Here is a 10,977-nt window from a genome sequence, read left to right as displayed (position 1 = left end):
GGAGAGCCCAGAAATAAACCCTCACATAATTAGTCAACTAACATTTGATCAGGGAGCCAAGAATGCTCACTGAGGAAAGTATAGGCTCTTCAATAAATGGTGATGGGAAAACAGAATAACCACATACAGTAGAAGGAAATTGAATCCCTGACTTGGCTGGTGTGACTCAGTTGGCTGAACATCATTCCATGCACCAAGAAGTCACAGGTTCAATTCCTGGTCAAGGTTTTGGGCTCAATCCCCAGTAGGGGGTATGCAGGATGCAGCCAATTCTCTCTCATTCTCTCTCTCTCCCTCTCTCCATCCCTCCCTCTTCTTCTTCTCTCTCTCTCTCAAAAAAAAAAAATCAATATAAACATATTTTTTGAAAAAAGAAAGACACTGGCCCCCTATCTTACACCACTCACAAAACTTAACTCAAAATGGATTAGCAACTTAAATGTAAGACCTGAAACCTAAAGAGAAAAAGCTCCTTGACTTTGGTCTTGGCAGCAATTCAGCAATTTCTTAGGTATGACACCCAAAGCATAAGCCACAAAAGCAAAAATTAATAAGTAGGACTAAATAAAACTAAAAAAAGCTCCTAAATAACAAAAGAGACTATCAACAAAATGAAAAGAGCATTTTCCTGTCTATTGGAACCCAATCTGCTAGTTATCAGGTAGACCAGAATTACACGAGAGTCAATGAACCTGCAAGTGGGCATCAGGAGTTAGTACTTAGATACCCTGGCTGCCTCAACCTACAGGTGGCAAAACTATGAGGCATGTTCTATACTATCTACAGTGTACACCAGTAGAATTGTGATCATCACCCACAGCAAGAACCTGCTTGGCAGTGTAGTCCTTATTGCTTCCTTCCCTCTCCTATCTCACTTCCCCAATTTTCTTCTGGGAATCACCTCGCAAAGAAACCACGCTGCAATCAAGTTCTTAGAATCTGCTTCTGAGAGGAACAAGTCAATCTAAGGCATTTGATAAGCCAGGGGTTAGGGAACTTTTTCTTAAAAGGCCAGATAGGAAATATTTTAGGCTATGGATTATATGGTTTCTGTCACAACTACTCAACTCTGCTGTTGTATCATAAAAGCAGTCATAGGCAATACTTAAGTGAATAAGCCTTGATGTGTTCTAATAAAATTTTATTTACAAAAAATGGTGGGCCATATCTAGCCCATGGGCCATAGTTAGCTAGAGGTATCTTATTATCACAGGAGTAAGATAACTTACACTAAAGGAAATTAATTGGAAGGATATTATATACTGAGTAGTCAAAGAAAGACTTTAAAAACAGATTAGGAAGGTACAAAAACCGGAACTCTACCTAACAGAAATTGATAGATATCTCTTCAGAACACATCCCCAGAATTACTCTGTTCCAACTAAGTTTTCTACCATTGAATTTTTCCACTCAGGACTCAGAAAGCCAGGATGAAGAGACTAATGAACATACTCGGGCCATGAGTCTGCTCTTTGTCTAGAGAAGTACAGTGCAACAATTTTGACAATTCTACCAGATCACATGCAATGGAGGAAGAGATATTTCCTGTGGAAATAAGAGTGATAACTGCAAAAGAAGGTGAGTTGAATAATGGATGGCACACACACACAAAAGTCCACCTCATTTACTGTTCTGCATTTTGTCCATCTTCTATGTTTTGTTGGTTCCACCTTAAAAGCTGTGTTTTCCTATTGGCCATGTGGTCATTATTTTTTTCATTCTCAACTTTGACCTTTTCATGAATTATCTTAACATTCTTCTGAATCCTTATACTTAAGCGGGTATATATATTGAGTGATAGAACTAATTTACTACTCAGGAAAACTCATCTTTTTATTTTATAGTCATGCTAAACCTTAAGAGGGTAAATGTACCAATAATTTGGTCCCCCAAATTTATTCCTTGCTTTGTATCTGTGTCATTCTCTGGTATGAGATTTTAGAGGGTCACCATCTATTTGTTCTCCAGAAGCTTAGAGTATTGAAAAAAGCTGAGCTATCAAAATGATGATACCAACCCACAACTCCAGTTCTAGCCAAAAGAGTTTCCTCTAATTATATTGTCAATAACAATATAGAGTCACAGTCCTTGTACAGTCTAATCTTAGGATCTAAGCCCTACATATGGCAATGCTACATGGACCTGTGACATTTTATAACATTTCGTAAGTGACTTAGGATAAATGTCACTAGGCTATTGGAAAAGTAAATGGAAGACCTTTAAATATAATCATTAACTAGCTCTTTCCTTGTCCAAGCATGACTTTCTGCCCTCCTACACAAACTCCAGACGTTAGACTTATCTGAACCTGACCACTCTAATTAGTATAGGGCAAATCTTACTTTGACCGTCTCATGTTCGGAGTTAGAGAAGTTCTTTATCAAGTGTTGTTCACTGTGTAAGACTTTTACAATTCGTTCAGCATGCAATTTGCATTTTGTTCATGAATAAAAGTGGTTATAAATATTTATATATGTATTGAGAAAAGTTGTTCTTTATAGGGTTAACAAAAATATATTATTAAAATTAATTCTGCTTGTTTCCTTTTACTTTTTAATGTAGTTACTAAAATATTATAAATTATACATTGGTGCATGTTATATCTCTATTGGACAGCACTTCTCTGGGCTATAAAGGTAATACTTTAGATTCTCTGTGAACTGTGGACACATTTACCATGTATATAAAGGTTTACATAGAACAGCTACCATTTGCACACCACTTAGAGATTTGGCTCAGAGCATTTAGTCATGTGGGGAATAAACCAACTTAAAAGAAGTTTGTGAACTAAATTGAAAACATGTCAGGACTCTTTTAATGTTAGTAAAGAAGGCTGAGATCATAGTTAGTTGATTATTAATAATATTCATTATAGTGATTACACAATCACAATGCCATCTGGCAGGTAGTGACAATGTGGGACACACTGTAGGAAAAAAAAAAAAAAATCAAAAAAGAATAATCTTTCCTACCAGATTAATCATAGGACTGATCTTCTTCACTTATTTGTTTTTCCCTAATGCTCACAAGGCTTGTTCTGGTGAAAAGTACAAGTGGAGGTAACCTTTTCTTTGTTTAACTATTGACTTAATGGTTCTGTCTTGCAAAAATAGCAAACAACAAAACCCAACAAGAATTTCAGAGTGAGGATTGTAAGCTCACTGGGGGAAGCTAGTAGATAAAGAAAAGGAAGAAAAGAAGGAAGGAAGGAAGGAAGGAAGGAAGGAAGGAAGGAAGGAAGGAAGGAAGGAAGGAAGGAAGGAAGGAAGGAAGGAAGGAAGGAAGGAAGGGGCAATAAGAGAAAAATGCAATAATGAGAAAACAAGAGATGAGAAAAGGAGAGATGGAGAGGACACAGAATACGAAGAAAACAGACATGAACATGTCTTCACTCTGTTAGCAACATGTGGCCATGGTAACTGCTAGCTTACTGAGCACCTCCTCCAGGCCAGGCATGTCTCCAACCCCCATTTCCATTTAAGGAAACTGAGATTCAAATAAATTGGGATTAAATACATTAGCCAAGATCAGTAAGTGGCAGAATGAGAATTTAAATCCAGGTCTACCCAACTACAAAGTCCATTGTTTCTTCACTTTTCCTAAAATATATGCTCATATCTCTATGCTGTGTCCTCAGGTGTGTGCCGTACATGACGAGTAAAGACAATTTATTGTTTGATTAGAATCTGACCACAAAGTGGCCCCTTGTAGACTCAGGGCTCCAGTGCTGTCCAAGATAGTACTGCATGGAAAATCACCCCAGATTTTAAACGTCTAGTCCAAAAACAAGAATGTAAAGTGCCATTAATATTTTTATATGAATTACATGTCAACATGGTAATGTTTGGATATATTAGGGTAAAATGATATGTAACTGACCTTTGAACAAAGCTGGGATTGGGGGGCCCACTTCCCCCACAGATGAAAATCTACGGAGAACTACAGCCAACCCTCTGCATTTGTGGATTTGAAACCATAGTGTTGGCCCTTAAACACCCCACGTTTAAATTGTACAGTCATTTGAACTGCAGTCAAGCGTCTAAGTGGAAACTTGAAGTTCAAACCCAACTTGAAGTTCAAGGGTCAGCTGTATATTATGAACCCCAATTTTACCTGTTTTGCTTTACTTTTTTAATGGGCCACCAGAAAATTTTAGATGGTGTATGTGATTCATGTTACAGTTCTACTGAACAGTGCTGCCCTGGGCTCTGAAGAGAATGCAGACTGTTGACAGCTGAGAACCTGACATGATATTGCCAGCACATGCTATAAGATGCTCAAAAGCTTCTCCAGAAAAACTGGATTTGTCCACCTGGTGTTCTACCTACAGCCCCCTTTATAACAGGCCTGGGCACTCATTCCCCAGCTGCAGTGAGTGTAGACAGCTAACAGCTCACAGCAGCCCTTCCCTGGAAAATTCTCCTGATTGAGATGAGCCACCTGGCCAGGGCAGCTACAACTCTCCCTTACCTCCCTCCCGCCATGGGAGCAGCCAATGACCCATGCTTGACTTAGTGGTCAGAAGGCCAGTCTGTTTGCCTCGAGGGCACACATGTTTGCTGTATTGTTTATGACTCCGAGTCCCCCTTGCAACAGGCCAAGGGTAGAGTTTACCTTGCTCAGGCTCTTTCCCTGCCTGATCCTGCCCAGCTCCCCTCCTTATGACTTTGGGAGTTTCCTCCTGTTTGTTTGGTTCATTGGTTTGGAAGGATTTTTTGTGTTTTGGTGAAGATACACTCAGTAAATGAGAACCCCCTAAATCTTGGTGTCAGGCTTTGCTTTTAGAGAACCCAATCTAAGATATGATGAGACCCTAAATAGATTTTGGTACCGATACCAATGTAAGGGGAAGGGTTCCCCCCACCAACAACCAATTCTCAGGAAACTAGCTGGTGTCCTACAATTGAACTCAATTCTGACACTATCTACTCAGAGAGAGCATCAGATTCCACAGGTTAAGGGTTTGGTCCTAAAAGTCTGTTTTCCACTTCAGACAACAGTTATAAACCCAGGTTGTTACCTGTGCTTCTGACTGATTATAAGTCAAAGGCTCGCAAGACCCCCTCCTCAGGTGCAATTAATTTGCTAGAGCAGCTCACAGAACTCAGAGAAACATTTTACTTACTAGGTCACCGGTGTATAATAGAACTCAGAACAGCCAGACGGAAAGACCCACAGGGCAAGGCATGGGGAAAGGTTGCAGCTTACGTGCTCTCTGCCGGTGAGCCTTGCTCCGGGCACCTTCCTGTGTTTGCCACATGAGAAGCACTCTCAACCCTGTCCTCTTAGGTTTTTGTGGAGGATTCATTCTACAGGCATGAGTGATTCAATCATTGGAAGGAGAAGGGCTGAACATTTTAACCCTCTAATCACAAGGCTGGTTTTCCTGGCAACCAGACCCAGACTCAATTCTTCGGTTACCTAAGTGTTTTCCAAAAGTCGCTTTATTAAGATACCAAAAGACACCCTTATCTCAGGAAACCCCAAGGGTTTTGGGAGCTGCGAGCTAGGAATCTTGGAGAAAGACCAAACATATGAGAAATATATAAATCACCGTATTACAGATTCAGATTTTAAAGTCTCTTTCCAGAGGTCAAATGCTATGCATGTATTAGTACTAATAAAAATGTGGCAAGCGTGACAACTGTACTAGCAATTATAAATGACTTCAAGGACATAAGCTTATTAACCCTTTTCTTTATGCCTAACATGTCATGATGACTGTTAGCCTCCATTCTAGTTTCAAATGAAAAATAAATAGATAAACAAAGAAAATGACAAATATTTTCCTGGGATTTACATGAGATTGCCTACCTAATACAGGATTTGAGAAACAAACATCTCATAATGTTCAAAATAGGACTAGAGAAGAAAACAAAGGGAGCTAATATTTTTTTGCATACCAATTATGTCAGGAGCTAGATGCTTTAAAAACGTTATCTCTTTTAACCCCTGAGATGTCTACCCCTATTTTAAAGATGAGAAAAGTGAGTTGCACAAGAGCTCTTTAACTTGTTCAAGGTCACCCATCTAGTGAAGTCACAGAGCCTGGTGTAGACCCACAGAGAATGCCAGATCCAATGGTCCTTCTGTTCTACCAGTAACTTCCAAACTCTCCTGATCGTTTACCCCTATCATAGTTAATCTCCACACCCAATATATAAAGTTCCAACTATTTTAGGACATTTAAAAAATATGAATATATTTTTTTGAAAATCTCATGTTGGTAAAGATATAGGAACAGAAAACGGGTTATTTAACCATATTGTTATTGTTCACTCTCTTTGCTGTCAAATTTGTGGCAGAAACCTTAACCAAGACAGGAATGGGGAGAGCCTGTGGGAGGAGCTCTCACACCCTATGTCAGTCAGAAAGCCCTGCAGAGAGACCTCTATGGTTACAACAGCCCCTCCCTTAACCTCCTCTTCCCCTGTAAGAAGAACTTTCTTCTTTCTCGTCTAGGGAATTTGCACATTACATGCCACAACTTCACGTACACACTTCAATTCTTACTTTTTCTTGAATAAATCCTTTCTGCTGAAGGAATACCTAGTCGATGTTTTGTTTACAAATAACATCGCCATATTAGAATTCTTTTCAGTCTACACTTTCCTTTGCAGAAATCTTGTAAAGTCAATTGTATATTCCATGAGTGTTGGTTTGGCTAAAACTAAATAGAAGAAAGAATCCACTTAGCACTGGACAACATTGGGAGCAAATGCATGCATACGGGTGCCCACTTTCCTCAGGAGCTGGAATGAGGGCATCTTTCTCAATCTATACATTAAGTATGTATTAGGAAGGCTTCTGTTCTATCTCGTGTATTCTATATAACAAAGGATTTTAGATAGAACTTTTATGACTTTGTTTTTGTAGGTTTTGCTGTTGGCCGTTTGATGCTTGAATCTTCCCAATTTACAGACCACTCTTCTACCCCATAATGCTTCTCTGGAGTGTTAGCATTCAGTTTCATCTGTAATCCCACTACTTCATTTCAGCTTCCACTACCAGACCTTTTCCCTGGAATCAGGGTTTGGGTTGTCTTACTGCATGATAAGAGCCATTAAGACCTCCTGATTAATTCAGCTGCACCAACCTCCAGCTCGTCTCCTAACTAATAATACCATCAGACAGATGAATGAAACAGAGAGCTTGTCTGACAACCCACTCTAATGTCTTTGTTTTGATCTTATTTAAAATCAGAAAAAGAGTCTTTGCTGCAGGATGAGTCCTCCAGCCACGATTTCTGACTGCTTGATCTTTACTCTGCCCAAGTCATAGAACAGGAGATCCAAAACGGTGGCAGAGTGAATGGAAGCTACACAGACCGTCTCCCAGAACCAAACTGGAATTACAACTAAAATAAAGACAAGTCATCTGGAAAAACCAACTTAAGATCAGCTGGAGAGAATCCTTATATCCAGGGACATAAAGAGGACCCCAAATTGAGACTGGTAGGAGCTACAAATGCACAAGAGGGCTGACTGGGTGCCCATGGGCAGCAGCTGGAGGCTATCTTAGCTGTGAGCACCACCCTCTGAGAAGTTGGGGGTTAAAACCCCAAGCTGGCTCCCTACCACACAGTGAAAAAAAAAAAAACAGGGAAAGATCCCCACATAACACCTGGCTGAGAAAATAATCATAGCAGAGGTTTTGTCTGGCAGGGAACACCAGAACTTTCCTGAAAAGCCAGTGTACTAAATTACAGCTACAGCCACTCACCTTAGGCTCCTGCAGAGGACAGGCTGACTGGACTGGAGCTGTGTGAGGAGAGTCAGGGTTTGTGGCACTGTGGAGAAAGCTGGGAAGGAGGCCATCAGGAGCTCTATGCTGAGTCAATCCCCCACAGGACAGTAGCCATCTTCCTCAAAGAGCCCTTTCCCAGCGCTGATGTAGCCCAGAGGAGAAGCAACTGCCTCTCCTTTGGGAATTTAAGACCACCCAGCCACAGAAGTGCAACCTGATACTCATTAACAGCCAGAGTCTACCTGTCAGCCAGTAGGCAAAGAAAAGTCTCTGAAAACTTTGAGCTTTGAACCTGGTTCTCAGTGTTAGAGGTCGTGGCTCTGGGGACTGAGCTGTGAAGGCTGAGACCTGGATCCCTACTGCTAAACCAATAATCTACAGTTTAGAAACCATTTTCTTCTCAAAGCAACTTTAGCCCAGGGGAAAGCAATTGCCCCACCTGCTGGAAATCCTCTTACCCTGTCCACCTGAGGGACTTTTCTCTGGTCTGCAGGCCAATACTCTAACCACTGGCCAAACTGACCAGGGCCTGAGGGACTTTTAATTCAGTTGAGGGCTACAACCTGAGGCTCATTAAGTAACCGAGACTAATAGTCAGACTGCGGGCAAAAGCTCGGGATAATTGAATATTTGCTTGGCCTGCAACTCTACCCAGGAAAATAAGACTAGACATCGGTGTTTATCCTGGTCCCTTCCATATTCATCATCCAAACCCAGCAGAGGGAGCCACTATCAGCAGAACACCGACACTTACAAGGAAAATTTGGCAGGCTCCAAACCCTGCTGAGACAGTCAAAATGGTGAAACAAAGAAACAAATCCCAAATGAAAGAACAAGAGAATTCTACAGAAAAGGGGATAAATGAAATGGAGTTAAGCAAGTTATTAGAGGTAGAGTTCAGAGTAGAAGAAGCTCAGTGGCATAAGTAAAGATATAGAAAAAATAAAAATCAACCAAATGGAAATGAAAAACCACCAAACAGAAATGAAGAATGACATAGCAGAAATAAAGAATACATTGAAAAGAATAACCAGAAGATTACAGGGAGCTGAGAATCAGATTGGTGAATTAGAAGACAGGGTAGAAAAAAATCACCCAAACAGAGACTCGAAAAGAAAAAAAAAAATTTAAAACAGAAAGTCTGAGAGAGCTGTAGGACAACATGAAACAATATCTACATCATAGGAGTTCCAGAAGAAGAAGACAATTTACAAGGGTTAGAAAATATATTTTTAAGAAATACCAGCAGAAAACTTCGCTATCTTAGTGAAGGAAAAAGGCATACGAGTTCAGGAAGCACAGAGATCCCCAAGTAAGAAGAACCCAAACAGGCCCACGCCAAGACATATCACAATTAAAATGTCAAAAATTAAAGACAAAGAGAAAATCTTAAAGGCAGCAAAAAAAGCAACAGATTACCTACAATAGAGCCCTCATAAGGCTATCAAATAATTTTGCAGCAGAAACACTATAGGCCAGAAGAGAGTAGCATGAAGTATTCAAGATAATGACACACAAGGATCTGAATCCAAGACTACTCTATCCAAAAAAAAAGCTATCATTCAAAATAGAAGGTGAAACAAAAAGCTTCCCAGATCAAAAAAAAAATTAAAAGGTTAAGGGAATATATTAGCACCAAACCAGCCCTGCAAGAAATATTAAAAGGACTGCTGTAATAAGCAGAAGAAATAGAGACAGAAACATAGCCATAATAAATTAAAATGGCAATAAATAAGTACATATTAATAATAACCTTAAATATAAATGGATGCAATGTTCTAATTAAATGACACAAAATAGCTGAATGGATAAGAAAACACGACTCATATATATGTTGTTTACAAGAGACTCACCTCACAACAAAAGACTCACACAGGTTTAAAGTGAAGGGATGGAGACACATTTTCCAAGCAAATGGAAATGGGAAAAAAAAAAATGCAGTAGCAATACTCATATCTGATAAAATAGACTTCAAAAGGTAGGCCATAACAAGAGACAAAGAAAGCCACTACATATTGAAAGGATCTATCCAAGAGGAGGATATAACCTTGGTAAACATATATGCACCCATTATAGGAACACTATAATATATTTTAAAACTTCTGGAGGATGTCAAAGGAGAAATTTACAGCAATACAATCATAGCAGGGGACTTTAACACCCCACTGACATCAATGGAAAGATCCTCTAGGCAAAAATAAATAAATAAATAAATTTGCAAGGAAACAGAGACTTAAAATAATGCACTAGATCAAATTGACTTAATAAATATTTACAGAGAACTATACCCCAAACTTCAGATTTCACATTCTTCCAAAGTGTACATGGGACATTCTCTCTCTCTCTCTTTTTTTTTTTTTTTCATCCTCACCCGAGGACATTTTTGCATTTATCTTCAGAAAGAGTGGGAGGAAGAGAGGGAGAAAGAGAAGGAGAGAAACATCAATGTGAGAGAGACACATCGACTAGTTGCCACACAAACAACCCCAACTGGGGCCAGGGACAAACTGCAACCAAGGTACTTGCCCTTAGTGGGAACCAAACCCAGGACTCTCCGGTCCGCGGGCTGATGCTCTAACCCCTGACCCAAAACAGCCAGGGCTAATTGGAACATTCTCAAAGAGAGACCACATGTTAGGACACAAACTAAGTCTCTACAAGTTCAAGAAGATTGAAATCACTTCAAGCATCTTCTCAGATCACAATGACATGAAACTAGAAATGAATTACAATAAAAACACTCAAAAACATTTAAACACATGAAGGCTAAATAGCATGTTTTTAAACAATGAATGGGTTACCAAAGAGATCAAGGAAGAGATAGAAAAATTCCTGGAAATCAGTGAAAATGAACACACAACACACAATCTTTGGAATGCAGTGAAAGCAGTCCCAAGAGGGAAGATCATAGCACAACAGGCCTACCTCAAGAGACAAGAAAAATTTCTAATAGGCTATGTAACCCTCCAAGAACTAGAAAGTATACAAAAACCCAGAGGAAGTAGAAGGAAAGAAATAGTAAAGGTCAGAGCAGAAATAAATGACACAGAGACTAAAAAAAAAATTTTTTTAAATCAATGAAACAAAGAGCTGGTTCTTTAAAAAGATAAACAAGATTGATGGACCCTTAGCCAGACTTACCAAGAAACAAAGGGAGAGGACCTAAATAAACAAAATCAGGAGAAAAAAAAAAGTAACAACTGATACCACATAAATACAAAATAACTGTTT

This window comes from Molossus molossus, unplaced genomic scaffold, assembly GCF_014108415.1.
Source record: "Molossus molossus isolate mMolMol1 unplaced genomic scaffold, mMolMol1.p scaffold_m16_p_18, whole genome shotgun sequence".
NCBI classification, from domain to species: domain Eukaryota; kingdom Metazoa; phylum Chordata; class Mammalia; order Chiroptera; family Molossidae; genus Molossus; species Molossus molossus.
This window is presented reverse-complemented; position numbering follows the sequence as displayed.